Source organism: Thamnophis sirtalis, unplaced genomic scaffold (assembly GCF_051295495.1).
Source record: "Thamnophis sirtalis isolate CommonGarterSnake01/CBP01778 unplaced genomic scaffold, rThaSir2_p1.2 scaffold_4, whole genome shotgun sequence".
Classification (NCBI taxonomy): Eukaryota; Metazoa; Chordata; class Lepidosauria; order Squamata; family Natricidae; genus Thamnophis; species Thamnophis sirtalis.
The window spans coordinates 68,342,276-68,355,958 of NW_028261384.1; the positions used below are offsets into that span (position 1 = coordinate 68,342,276).

Below are 13,683 nucleotides of genomic sequence, written 5' to 3' on the forward strand. Positions count from 1 at the left end.
CGGCCCCACCTTATGGATGGGTTTGGACACTCCGCAGCGCCTCGAGAATGACCATTCAGGTAAGCCAATGGTTTTTCTCCTAGGCGCTGCTTGGAGTGTCCAAGCTCGGGACATGCCAATGCTATGTCGAAGTTGGGAGGGAAGAAGAAATGTCCGGGGCCGCGGTGCTTGCCACGACTCTCTGTAGAACTCTCCTCCCAGCGGAGGCGAAAGTGTCAAGTCTGTAGTGACAGATGAACGGAGACGGACCAGTCCATGTCGCAGCATGGCAGATTTCTTCAATCAGCGCTTGAGTAGCCCAGGCGGCCGAAGTCACTGTGCTCCTCGTAGAGTGTGCTGTTATACGTGGGGGAACTGGTCTGGCCTGACTCTCGTAAGACATCTTGATGCTCGTCCGGAGCCAGCGTCCGATGGTAGAGGACGTGACTTTCTTCCCCATGGAAGGCGGCTGGAAAGACACAAATAAGGCTTCCGACTTACGGAAGGGAGCAGTCCGTTTGATGTAGATGCGCACCGCCCTCCGCACGTTAAGTTTTTTCCATGTCACTTCTCTCTGGTGCCTGGGTTGAGGACAAAAGTCCGGGAGTATCAAGTCCTGCGCCCTGTGGAAGACAGTGTTAATCTTCGGGACAAAGGCCGGATCCAATCTTAAGATGACCCTATCAGGGTGGAAAATGCAAGGGTCGCCTCTAACGGATAAGGCGGCCAACTCCGATATCCTGCGGGCTGAGGTGATGGCGACCAGAAAGACAGTCTTTAGAGTCAGGTGGCGTAGGCCCACCATCTGCAAAGGTTAGAATGGTGGCGCGGCAAGCGTCTGCAGAACAACAGTCAAGTCCCAGGTAGGGTACCTATGGATGGGAGGCGGACAAGTTGGATGCCCCCTTCTGGAACCCTTTTACCTGAGGATGCCGGGAAATCGGTAACTGAGTGTCAGAAGACAGAATGGTGCTCAGAGCCGCCACCTGTCTGCGGAGAGTGTTTGGTGCCAGTCCCTTGTCCAAACCATCCTGTAGGAATTCAAGGATTTGCGGAATGGTCGCGGATGATGCCTCAAGGTGATGGGTGAGGCACCAACGGGAGAAGGCCGACCAAGTTGCCTCGTAGATTCTGATGGTGGAAGGTTGTCTAGAGGCCTGAATCATCTGGATGAATCTGTCGGAATAGCGATTAAGCCTCAGGAGGTCCCCTTCAAGTGCCAGACGGCCAGCTGTAGCCACTGGGGCTCCGGATGTTGGAGGGCCCCCTGGCTGAGGGAAATTTGCTCCTGAGATATGCACGGCCGGGACACCGACAGACTGACCAGGTCGGCGAACCAAGTCCTCCTCGGCCAGTGAGGAGCTACTAGAAGCACCTCCGCCCACTCCTCCAGAATCTTCCGGATGACGTGCAGAATTAGAGGAAGAGGGGGGAAGGCGTACAGTCGACCCGGAGGCCAGCGGGATCTTAGAGCGTCCATGCCCTCCACCCCGGGGCAGTGGAACCAGGTGAAGTATCTGGGAAGGTGGGTGTTGGCTGGCAAGGCGAACAGGTCGATCACCGGGGGGGCGAACCTCTGGGACAGCTGGTAGAACACTCTCGGGTGCAGCTGCCATTCCGAGTTCTGGATGGTGGTCCTGCTGAGCCAGTCCGCCGTCACGTTGTCCACGTCGGAGATGTGGTCTGCTCGAATTGACGTCAGATGTCTCTCTGCCCAGCGACCCAGAGCCTCCGCTTCCGACATCAGGGCCAGGGACCACGTGCCGCCTAGGTGGTTGATGTAGGCCATGGCGGCGATGTTGTCAGTCAGGATCAGTACATCGCGGCCCCTGACCTGGTCGAGGAAGTGGCATAGGGCGAGTTTCGGGGCCCTGAGCTCTAGCTAGTTGATGTTGTGGGCGAGCTCCACCTGCGACCGCCTGCCCTGGACCACCGAGGTCCCTAGGTGAGCGCCCCAGCCGAAGAGGCTGGCGTCTGTGGTGATGATCAGCTGCTCCGGTTCCCTGAAGTGGCTGTCCCTGAGGATGGCATCCGACAGCCACCAACGGAGGGAGCGGAGGACCTTCGGGGGGACCCGTATCACCCGCCTGGAGTTGCTGGCCTTCTACCTCTAGAGAGGGAGCAGGAACCATTGCAGTTCTCGCATGTGTAACTGCGCCCACGGGACCACCGAGATGCAAGACACCAGCTTCCCCATCAGTTGACTTGACAGGCCTCGGAGTCGATGATGGTCCCGAGGTGCTGGATCCTGCAGGTCGGGGTCAGGTGGCTCTTGGTCAGGTTGACGGAGAACCCGTGAAGCTGCAGGACCCAGATGGTGGTGGTCAGGTCTGCGTGGGCTTGCCCCCTGGACAACGAGTGGATGAGGATGTTGTCCAGGTAACATTCCAATCTCATGGGAAGACCCCGGAGCCGTGCAGCCACTGCGGCCAGCAGCTTGGTGAAAGTCCGCGGGGCCGACGAAAGACCGAAGGGAAGGGCCTTGTACTGGTAATGGCGATCGGCGAACTGGAACCTCAAGAACTTGCGATGCGCTGGGTGGATCGGAACATGCAGGTACGCTTCTTTCAGGTCGATCGAAGTCAGCAGATCGCCCGGTCTGACGCAGCCCAGGATGGTCTGGATGGACTGCATTTTGAAGCGCTTGTACGCCAGATGTTTGTTCAGCTGCTTGAGGTCCAGAATCGCCCTCACCCCCCCTGATGACTTGGGGACCAGGAAGAGGATGGAATAGAACCCCCTGCCTTCTTGACCCCTGGGGACCTGCTCTATGGCCGCTATCTCCAGGAGGTGGCCTATCTCCGCCCTCATCAGTTTGAGCTTGTGGGTGGACCTGGGGACGGGGCAACGGAGGAAGGTTCTCGGGAGAAAGGACAGGAACTCCAGGGTCAGCCCGTGGCGAACCGTGTTCCTAACCCAACTGTCCGTCATGGTTTCCTCCCACTGGGCGGCATAGAGCTGGAGGCAGCCGCCTATGGGGGGGAGCCCTGTGACAGTCACTTGGATTTCCTGAAAGGTTTATTGGAATAGCCCCCTCGGAAAGGCTTGCGAAACCCCTGCTGCTTCCCTCTGTCCCTAAGCGAGGACCTGTCCTGGGAGCAATCCTGGGGGGCGCTGTAGGCGCGACTGGGGCTGCCTGAGGAAGTGGAGGGCTCGTTATTCCGAAAGGAAGTCTTGTTTCTTAGTGGCCAGGGGGAGCACCTTGCGTTTGTCCTTGGTCTCAGTTAGGAACGGATCCAAGGTCTCCCCAAAAAGCTTACCCCCCTTGAAGGGAGCGGAAGTCACCTTCCATTTTGCCTTCACGTCAGCCTGCCAGTAGCGGAGCCACAGCAGGCGCTTCGAGGTGACTGCCCTGCCAAAATAAGAGGAGCTGGCGGAAGCTCGCATGGCCCAGGCGGTAGCTCTTAAGAGCTGCGGACTCTGCCCTCTTCTCCTCCGCCTTAAGCCCTTCCAGCAACTCCGCGGGAAGGGAAGAGGGGGAGGTAAGGGACATGATGGGATCTTCCACTTGGGGGAGCTTTAAGAGCTTTTCCAGAGGGGCCTCCATAGTGAACAGCTTCCTGTCCGTCCCACTCAGATTGGCCATTGTCCCTGGCTGAGCCCATTGCTGTTGGATAATGTCTATAAATAATTGAGGGGCTGGAACAAGGTCCAAGGGTGGAGGCACCTCCTTAAAAAGGCCTGCACCAGGATCCTGGGGACCTATGGTGACGCCCGTGATTGGGTCAGATGTAGGTTTGGCCTCGGGGGCCGGAAGACCCATTTGGGGCCCCGCTGCCCGGGCCTTGGTAAGACGGACCCTAAACATGGTGGGATTAAATAGCCCTGAGCCAGTGGCCTGCTCGGGGGCGGGGTTCTCATCGTCAGATAGAACCGGAACCTCTACTTCAGCCTCCTCCAGGTCTGACATCTCCTTAAGCCCCGTTGGGGTGGGGGATGGTGCCCAAGCTTCTGAAGCCTTAGGGGCCTTGCTTTGGCCTACTACTGAGAGGAGAGACCGGTTAGGGCGGGCTAGAGAGTCTAGCTGAGAGCCTGCAGATCTGCGCTGGCAGGTAGGTCAGCATGGGGTGCCAAGGTTCCCTGCGGCCGCAGCGAGGAGGGATGGTCCCTGCCTGGCCACCTAGAACGAGGCCTGGGCCTTCTGGAACTGCTTTTCCAGGGCCTTCTGGCATCTCACAGCCATTTTCTCCTCAGCCTTGGAAGGCACCCCCGGTTTGGGCTGTCTGCCTTTAAAGGAGGCACCCACCCTAACACTTTTGGCTGCAGGGATAGGCCTGCGCTTTTTGGGAGTAGGCCCTGTCATGGTCTCCTCCTGTCTCTCCCCAGTGCCACCCTGATGGCTGGCCTGCTGTTCCATTGAGGCTCATTAGAATACAGGCCTGGAGAGGTGATGTAGGCCGGGCTCAGAGCCTCTGATGGCTTCGGGCCTACTGCTGAAAGGCTTCGGGCCTACTGCTGAGAGGCTTTGGCCTACTACTGAGAGGCTTTGGCCTACTACTGAGAGGCTTGGGGCCTACTGCTGAGAGGCTTTGGGCCCACTGCTGAAAGGCTTCGGGCCTACTGCTGAGAGGCTTTGGGCCTACTGCTGAGAGGCTAACCTAAACTACACTATCTAAGTTAAGAAACCTAGGGAATAACCCAAGGAATAAACAAAAATAAAAATAAAGGGAGCTACAATCTCTCAAAAGAAGGGTCTGAGTCCAGGTTGATGACCAAGAACTGGAGCTCAGCAAAAGACGTCCTATAGGGCGACTGAGTTTTTTGAAACTGGGCCCCTGAGGTAACCAGGGGGCGGAGCTACAGTCAAAATTAAACTCAGTTCCTTGGGCAGCAAGCTGAAGTTAACCCGAGCTTGGACACTCCAAGCAGCGCCTAGGAGAACAAGAAGGACAGGAGAGACAGCAAACTACACAAGTATCAACAAGGTTGGATCAACTTTCTCTCTCAGAAGTACAAGGAGCCAAGGAACAAAGACAAACCCGTGTGATTACCAGACGAATGGACCAAGAATTAAAAAAGCAACTATTACAACAAACACCTCCTATCGGTCAAGAAGCTACAGGTATCAGTCTAGAAACAGTGGGAGGAGCCAGGCCAAAGATTAAATTCCAGGATGTCCAGATAGCTCTTAAAAAGCTTCAGGGAGCCAAAGATGACAACTAAGTTCCTAATGTGGAACGTTAATGGATTAAATTCCCCACAGAAAAGGAAGAAAATAAATCACTATCTTAAACAATTCAAGAATGATATAATTTGCTTGCAAGAAACTCACATTAGATCAACTGATCAAAAATACTTGATTAATACAAGACTTGGACAACACTTTATAGCTTCTGCTCCAGAGAAGAAAAATGGTATAGTTATCTATTTAAGGAAGGATATGAGAGCTGAATTAATTGAAGCAGACTCCCAAGAAAGAAACATTGCAATAGATCTGGTATTAGAAGGGAAAAGGATATTGCTACTGGAAATATATGCTCCCAATCAACAAGATAGATTTTATAAAAAGCTCCATGCTAAATTAGTACATTGGGATTATAGGTCCTGCATACTATTGAGTGACTGGAATGGTGTTATGGATACCAAGAAAGACAAGAAGGCTTTTCGGCAAAATATTCAAATGCGAGCAAAACTACCTAAGTCCTTTTTCGACATGATAGATGATTTTGAACTGAGAGATATTTGGCGAGAAAGAAATGCAGAAGAATACGATTTTACCTTCTTTTCTGATAGACACCAATCCTTTTCTAGGATTGACTTCATACTAACTACCAATGATTTACTTTCTAACTTTCTAGGGTAAAGAAGACAAAGATATGTTCCAGAGTTTTATCAGATCATAATCTGGTTTGGATGGAGTTGGGAGTTGGGACGCAAGCAAGAAAGTCTTGGAGATTGAATGAAAATTTATTTAGCTATGAGAAATATATTAATGAATGTAAAAAATTATTAACAGAATACTTTGAATATGAATATGAATAATATGAATATAATAATATAATAATATGAATAAGGGTACATCTATGGAAATAGTATGGGATGCAAGTAAAGCGTATATGAGAGGAGCTTTGATAAATCTAAATAGATTACATAGATGTAAAAAGGGGGGAAAGCGAATCGAACTGCAAGATGAAATTAAGAAGAAAGAGCAAGAGTTAATTTTAAAACCAGGAGATAAAAAGATTAAAAAAGCAATTACCTTATTAAAAGACCAATTTAATATGCTGATTTCAGACCAGGTAGCTACCAATCTGCTATATGCAAAACATAACACTTTCTGTAATGCAAATAAATCTGGTAGATGGTTAGCATATTTGATTAGGAAAAAACAAAAATCTCGTAACGTAGCGAAATTACACTATAGAGGGAAGGAAGTGTATCAACAGGATGAGATTCAAAAGCTCTTTCGTGAATTTTTTATAGGATTGTACAAGAGTGATAAAATTCAAGGCCTAGATATAGACAGATACCTGGACAAAGAAAAAATACCCATAGTTAAAGATGAGCAGAGGGAAAGATTAAACCAACCAATAACTTCGGGGGAAATGCTACAGGTAATCAAACAGTTAAAGGCAGGGAAAGCACCGGGTACAGATGGCTTGACGGCGGCTTATTATAAAAATCTACAATTAGAAATGGTAGAAACTCTTAAGGAATTATTTAATAAGATTCAAGTGGAAGGCAAGGTACCCCCATCTTTGAAGACAGCTTTTATATCCCCGATACCTAAAGAAGATCAAGATTTATCTCAACCAAAAAATTATAGACCTATATCATTACTTAATGTAGATTATAAAATCTTTACCAAAATACTAGCGAATAGGTTAATGTTGGTTATCCAGCAATTGATTCATAATGATCAAACAGGTTTTATTCAAGGGAGACAAATGAGAAGTAATGTAAGACTAATTGTTAATACACTAGAATATTTGGGAAAGAATAACCAAATCCCTGCTGCGCTCATATTTCTAGATGTTGAGAAAGCTTTTGATTGAGTTAATTGGCAATTCCTGCTGAAAATATTGCAAAAAATGCAAATAGGAGAACACTTCTTACAATCAATCAAAGCAATATATCAACAACAAACAGCTCAAATTACAGTTAATGGAAGTTTAACAGATTCTTTTCAAATTGAAAAAGGTACAATGCAGGGTTGTCCCTTGTCCCCATTATTGTTTACCATAACTTTGGAATTATTGTTGAATAAAATATGGGGTTCGGAGGACTTACAGGGAATTAAGATTAGGCAGAAAGAATATAGAGTTCGTGCTTTTGCGGATGATTTGGTTATAATATTAACCCAACCGCAGGAATCTAGTAAGGTCTTAATGAATATGATTAATCAATATGGTCAAGTGTCAGGATTTAAAATAAATTTAGGGAAAACAAAGATATTAGCTACAAATATGAATACTAAACAAAAGGAAGAACTAGAAGGAATGACTGGATGTGAAATAGTTAAAAAGGTCAAATATTTAGGAGTTCATATTTCAACCTCAAATGGGAAGCTATACAAGTATAATTATGAACCACTTTGGCATAGTATACAGACAGAGATGAAAAAATGGGAGAAACTACAGTTATCTTTGCTGGGAAGAATAGCAGCAGTGAAAATGAATATTTTACCTAAATTTTTATTTCTTTTCCAAATGTTACCAATTCTTAAAAAAGATGTGAACCTGTTAGAATAGCAGAAGGGTATTAATAAATTTGTATGGGCAGGGAAGAAACCGAGAGTAAAACTAAAAATAATGCAAGATGTGCGTGAAAGAGGAGGCTTGAAATTACCCAATTTAAAACTATACTATGAAGCAGTAGTTTTATCTGTAATTAGTGACTGAATTAATTTAACAGATGATAGAATACTTAATATTGAAGAGCACGATTTGGTATATGGTTGGCATGCTTATCTGCTATATAACAAAAAGGTAGACAAGAATTTTAAAAGTCATATTTTAAGGAATGCTCTACTGCGCGTTTGGAAAAAATATCAATACAAACTAAATGATAAGATACCCAGGTGGGCAATTCCCAGACATGCAATAGAAAATATGAACATAGTACAAAAACAGGATGTAATTACTTACAGACAGCTTCTTACCCTAGAAAGAGGTGTACTACAACTAAAACTCTTAGATGAATTAAGAGGAAAAGGTAATCCAAACATGGTTTCAGTACGGGCAGCTACAGGCCAGATGGAAAATAGATCAAAAAATTAGTTTTATGCAAGTCGAGGATAATACACTTAAACAAATAAGAGATCAAAGTCCAATGCATATAAAGAGATTATATAATGTATTAATAGAGATGGACTTCGGAAACAGAATTAGTTAAAGACGGTATGATAAAGTGGGCTCAAAATATTGAAGAACCAATAATGTTGAATACATGGGAAAGGATTTGGGTAAGAAATGCAAAATTTACACAAGCCCAAAACTTGAGAGAAAACTTTTGTAAGATATTTTATAGATGGCATTTAGATCCTAAAACATTGGCTTCTATATATCCGAATTTACAACCTAAATGCTGGAGATGTGATACTTTTTTCCCCCTACATCCTGTCTTCCCTCCATCATTTTCTACTCTACTTCCCCTTCCTTTCTCCTTTTACTCTCTCCCCTTACCACTCCTCCTTATACACCTCATCTTCCCCCTTCACCCTCTCTCCTATCCCTCTCTTCCTATCTTTCTTCTCTCCTCTACTTCCCACTCTTACTCTAATTCACTTGGTGTATTTCCGCTTCTGAGCAAAATCCCTTTTGTGTTCATGGTATTTATAATTCCATTTCAATATACATAAAAAAGAAAAAATAACAGTATACATGTACAACCATCCAACATCCCTCCTCCAACTTAGTAAACTCCACTCCCTCCCACCCTCCCCCAAACCCCCTCAACCTTCCCCCACCCTGACTTCCCAGAACCAATACAAGGTATAAATCTTTAACAAAAACAGTTTAAGATGTACTTAAGAGAAAACGTAGAAAGTTAATATCGTTTTTGAATTGAACTTAGCTCCTCCTTGCTAGGCTAACTATAAACAATTTGTATCGTTTCTGATCTTATTCATAAACTATCTGAAATTTCCTAGACCCAAATTTATTTTAAATATAGTCAATCCATTTTCCCCAGTCTCATTTATATCTCTCATTTGAATTATCCTTGAGATATGCAAATATTTTAGCCATCTCTGCTAAGTTTGTGATTTTCAATGTCCATTCGTAGATAGTAAACAAATCTTCCTTCTTCCAGTATTGCGCCACCAACAATCTAGCGGCAGTTATCAAATGCAAAGTGAAGTTAATCTCTACTGCTGTACAGTCAGTAATTATACATAACAAAGAATAGGTGGGTTTTTTGGGGGGGGAGAACATTTTACATAATCCATCATATTTTTATCCAGAATACCTTAACCTTTTTATAAATCTACCATGTCATTTAACTAATATTGATGTTTTTTCCCAACCCGTAGCAAGGCATTCCCCAGAGCATGACCTTTAAAATTCTCATCCATCTCTTTATTATACAGCAAACAAGCAGCCATATACCAAATCATACCCTTCAATACTGAGCACTCCATTTCCTGCTAAATTAATTAGTAACCAAGAAAGAAACCACTCAACTCCATTTTGCAGAATTAAGAGTACTTTTACTGATTATAAGTAAATAGAAGCTAAGCAAAGCTGGATCTGAGCAAAAGCGCGCGAAAGCATTAGATATTAATACATGACCCATTTCCCTCCCCTTGGTAACCCCAGTCCATAGTCCAATCCAAAATCTCCACAGGTGTCAGATGGGAGACATCTTCAAAAATCATCATCAGGTTGGTATGCCAGACAGTTGGCCTTGGTGGGAAACTCCCCTCCTTTCCACATGCGCAAACGATGGTGAGAACAACTCCCAATTAACAGTCCTCGTGCACAGAGTATGTCCCTCACCCAAATACCACGCCCTCCCTCCCCGTTTCAATGGCAGCCGAAAAGCAAGCAGCAAAACAGAGGCTGACTGCTATTGCGATCAATTAAAGTGTTTAAAATGCATAGTCAGGGAAAGGGCCCATATGAAAAAAAGGTTGACGAAATGATAGCTTCAGAAACCTTTCAAAAAATAAAATTAGTTCCAAATCAATGATTTGTTGCACTTCCTTGTGAAAATTGTTTGGAAAATATCACCACTAATTTGAAGAAAAGGCTGATGGATTGCGAACATCTAAAAACAGATAGGTAATTGCCACATGCAAACAAATTACAATTTCTCACATATTTGGAGCCAGATTACTGGAACATTGAAAATGTAGTCATTCCATGGAAAAAGCAGAGGAATGATTGATTGAATTTGGTGAAATGTTTAATTATGAAATTGATTTGAATGACTACAGAGATTTTTTGGAAAATGTATTAAAAGATCCCAAGATTTACACAATTCCTGACACTATAAAAAAAGCTAGAGATATTGTCAGGACAATTGCTGTTAGTTCAGCAGAGACGGAAAAGGGGTTCTCATATGTTCAGAACAAAGGAGCTGCCTAACTGTTCCAAACATTAGCAATCTAATGATAATAAGTGTTGTTGGCAAGCCTGTTAAAAGATGGGACCCAATTCCTGCAGTCAGATAGTGGCTCAGAGCACACCGTCACACGGCTGATGATCCATGAGTGAAGAGCAAGAGAAGTGCAACTGAGGAACCCAGAAACAAAAGAACAATGTGGAAACATCTTCAACCACAAAACCAACAACACAAGTAAGTACCTGAGTCTATCTCTTTCTTTGTGTTATTCTTATGTAAGGTGTAAGGGCATGCAATTAAAGTCTTCCTTTCTGTATCTCTTCTTTGTGCAGGCCATTTGTGCAGGCTTTTCTCTGTAAGTACTGTTTTATTGTTTTGTGTGCTTGTTTCATCCTAATGCAGTGCACACAATTGAAGAGTTCATTTCTGTGTCTCTCCTTTGTGCAGGCTATTCATTTGAGCAAGGCGGTCAATTTGGTGGTGTTGAAGACCACCAGGACATTTCCCTCTATAAGTAACTTTTATTGTTTTGTGTGCTTGTGTCATCCTAATGTAGTGCATGCAATTGAAAAGATCATTTTTGTGCCTCTTCTCTCTGCAGATCATTAATTGGAGCAAGGTGGTCATTCGGTGATGTAGAAGACACACAAAAGGACAGTCATCTTCCTTCTCTATTGTTTTGTGTGCTTGTTTCATCCTAATGTAGTGCATGCAATTGAAGAGGTCATTTCTGTGTCTCTTTGTGCAGATCATTCATTGGAGCAAGGTAGTATTGAAGACAGGCAAGGACAGTTATTTTCCTTCTGTAAGTAACTGTTTTATTGTTTTGTGTACTTATTTTATTCTCATTTAAGTTTTATTGTTTTGTGTACTTATTTTATTCTTATTTAAGTAGTAAGTGCATACAATAATAAATTTACTTTTTTATATCTTCTTTTTCTAGGTCATTCATTGGGGCAAAGAATTCAGTGACATCGACTTGCCACTCCCACCAGTCACATGACTGCAAAGCAACTCCCACCCAGTCATATGACCACCAAGCGACTCCCACCCAGTCACATGACTGCCAAGCCACTCCCACCCAGTCACATGACCACCAAATCACTCCCACCCAATCATATGACTGTCAAGCCATACCCACAAAATAGACCACACTCACAGAACCAGTAATAAAAAAATTGAAACCCACTCGTTTGATAGCTGATCAATTACCCATCATGCCTCTCTTTCTGTGGAGCAGATTAATCCTCATTCTTTGACTATCAAGAAAGCTTTTTTCTAAAGCAAAGATGGAACTCTCTGGAAAAGGAATACAAAAGACTGGAGGAGAAACTACAAGATAAGCCACAAGAGAGAAATATAAAACAACAAATGGACTTAATTAAACATAAATTGTGTCTAGTCAAAAAGGATTTGGCATAACACATAAAAAAAGATAAACCAAAATGCTTTTGAGAATGCTAATAAGCTGGGGAGATGGCTGGCATATAAACTGAAAAAACAGACAGAGAAAAGATGGATTAACAAATTACAAGATGAAGAGGGGAATATAGGCTATCAAAATGAGCAGAAAAAAATATAGCCCGGGAATTTTATGAGAAATTATATAAGACCGACTGCCATGTAGAAGGGAAAATATTACAATCCCTTGAGAAAGCGGAATTGCCAAAAATCCCAGAAGAAATAAAAAATATGTTAAATGAAGAAATAAAGATGTCAAAGTTAATTGATGTGATCCAAAAACAAAAAAAATAATAAGAGGCCCTGATGGTTTGCTAATAGAAATATAAAAAGAATTGCAAGATAGTCCAGGACCGTGATGACCGTGTGACGCATGCCACAGGTATATTTGTCAGCACACGAGCTGATAGCTCCGGTGCGCCAGCTGATTTTCAACCTTCTGGAGGGCTGAGAGAGACCATTTTTGCTCTTCCCAGGCTTCAGGAAAGTCTCCAGAGCCTGGGGAGGATGTTTTTGCCCTCCACAGGCTTTAGAAAAGCCTCCAGAGCAGTGGTGGGTTCTGGATCAGGGCTCGCCATGCACATTAACGCATACAGCACGTGTGCAGCGCACGTGCACACATGGGCAGCACACGCACGTGCAGTGCACATGTGTATTTACCTCTTGCGATGCCTCTGTGAGCCTCCGCGATGCTCCAGCTGCTCAGCGGAGCATCGCGCAGGCACCGTGCACTCTGTGCATGTGCACAGAAGTGCCAAAGAGCTCAAATACAGATAAGGAGCTTGGATGGGCTCTCTGGAGTACCGTACCGGAATGGTATCCGGTGCTCCTGACAGGCACCAGTACACCTGTACCGGGGAACACTGCCTGCAACCCGCCACTGCTCCAGAGCCTGGAGGGTGAAACGGGATCGTGCATGCATTTGCAGGGGTCACACATACATGAGCAGGTGGGTTGGGCACATTAAATTGTGGGTGGACACGCGCGGAAAATTTTCGCACGCCTTTACAAAAAGGTTCGCCATCACTGATCTAGGACAAACTCTACTTGAAGTGTATAACATAGTGTTGGGAGGAGCAAAGATACCACCATCGTGGATGGAGGGAAATACTGCACTGATACCAAAAGAAAATTGACAGGATGCTAATTAAGAACTATAGGCCTATATCGCTCCTAAATACATACTATAAGATATTTATAATATATGTAGATATAATACATTAACACTGAATGTTTAGAAAGATCCTAAATGAGTTTACACACACTGGCCAAAAAGGTTTTTTTTACCAAAAAGACAAATGAAAAATAACAAGAATAAAATTAGATGTCTCAGAATATTAAGAGATACACAGTGGGTAGACAGGTGGCATTGCTATTTTAAAATGCCCAAAAAGCTTTCAATAAGGCTAAGTGGGAATTTATGCTAAAGCAATTAAAATACATGGAATTCAGTGACACATTTTTAAATATGTTCCAGGCGATATACTCTAAGCAAGAAGCCAAAGTAATAGTGAATGGAGAGGTGACAGAAAATTTCAAAATTCAGAAGGTACAAGGCAAATCCGATCATGTTACTTGAAAGACATGAAAGAGTGGGGTATTAATAAGGAGCTAATGATAATAGATAAGATCTTTTTGCGGACAAATGATAACTTGGTAAAGAAGATTTATAATTTTTTATTAGATTATAAAATGGAAGAAGAGCAGGTTAAGGAAACAATGGTAGCATGGACAATA

At 44.2% G+C, this 13,683-nt stretch overlaps 1 protein-coding gene across 1 annotated transcript in view; it reads right to left on the reverse strand.

Annotated features, from left to right (window-relative positions):
- MATCAP2 (microtubule associated tyrosine carboxypeptidase 2) overlaps positions 1–13,683 on the reverse strand; it is a 99,017-nt gene that overhangs the window by 66,390 nt on the left and 18,944 nt on the right. The gene's annotated exons all lie outside the window — the stretch shown is intronic.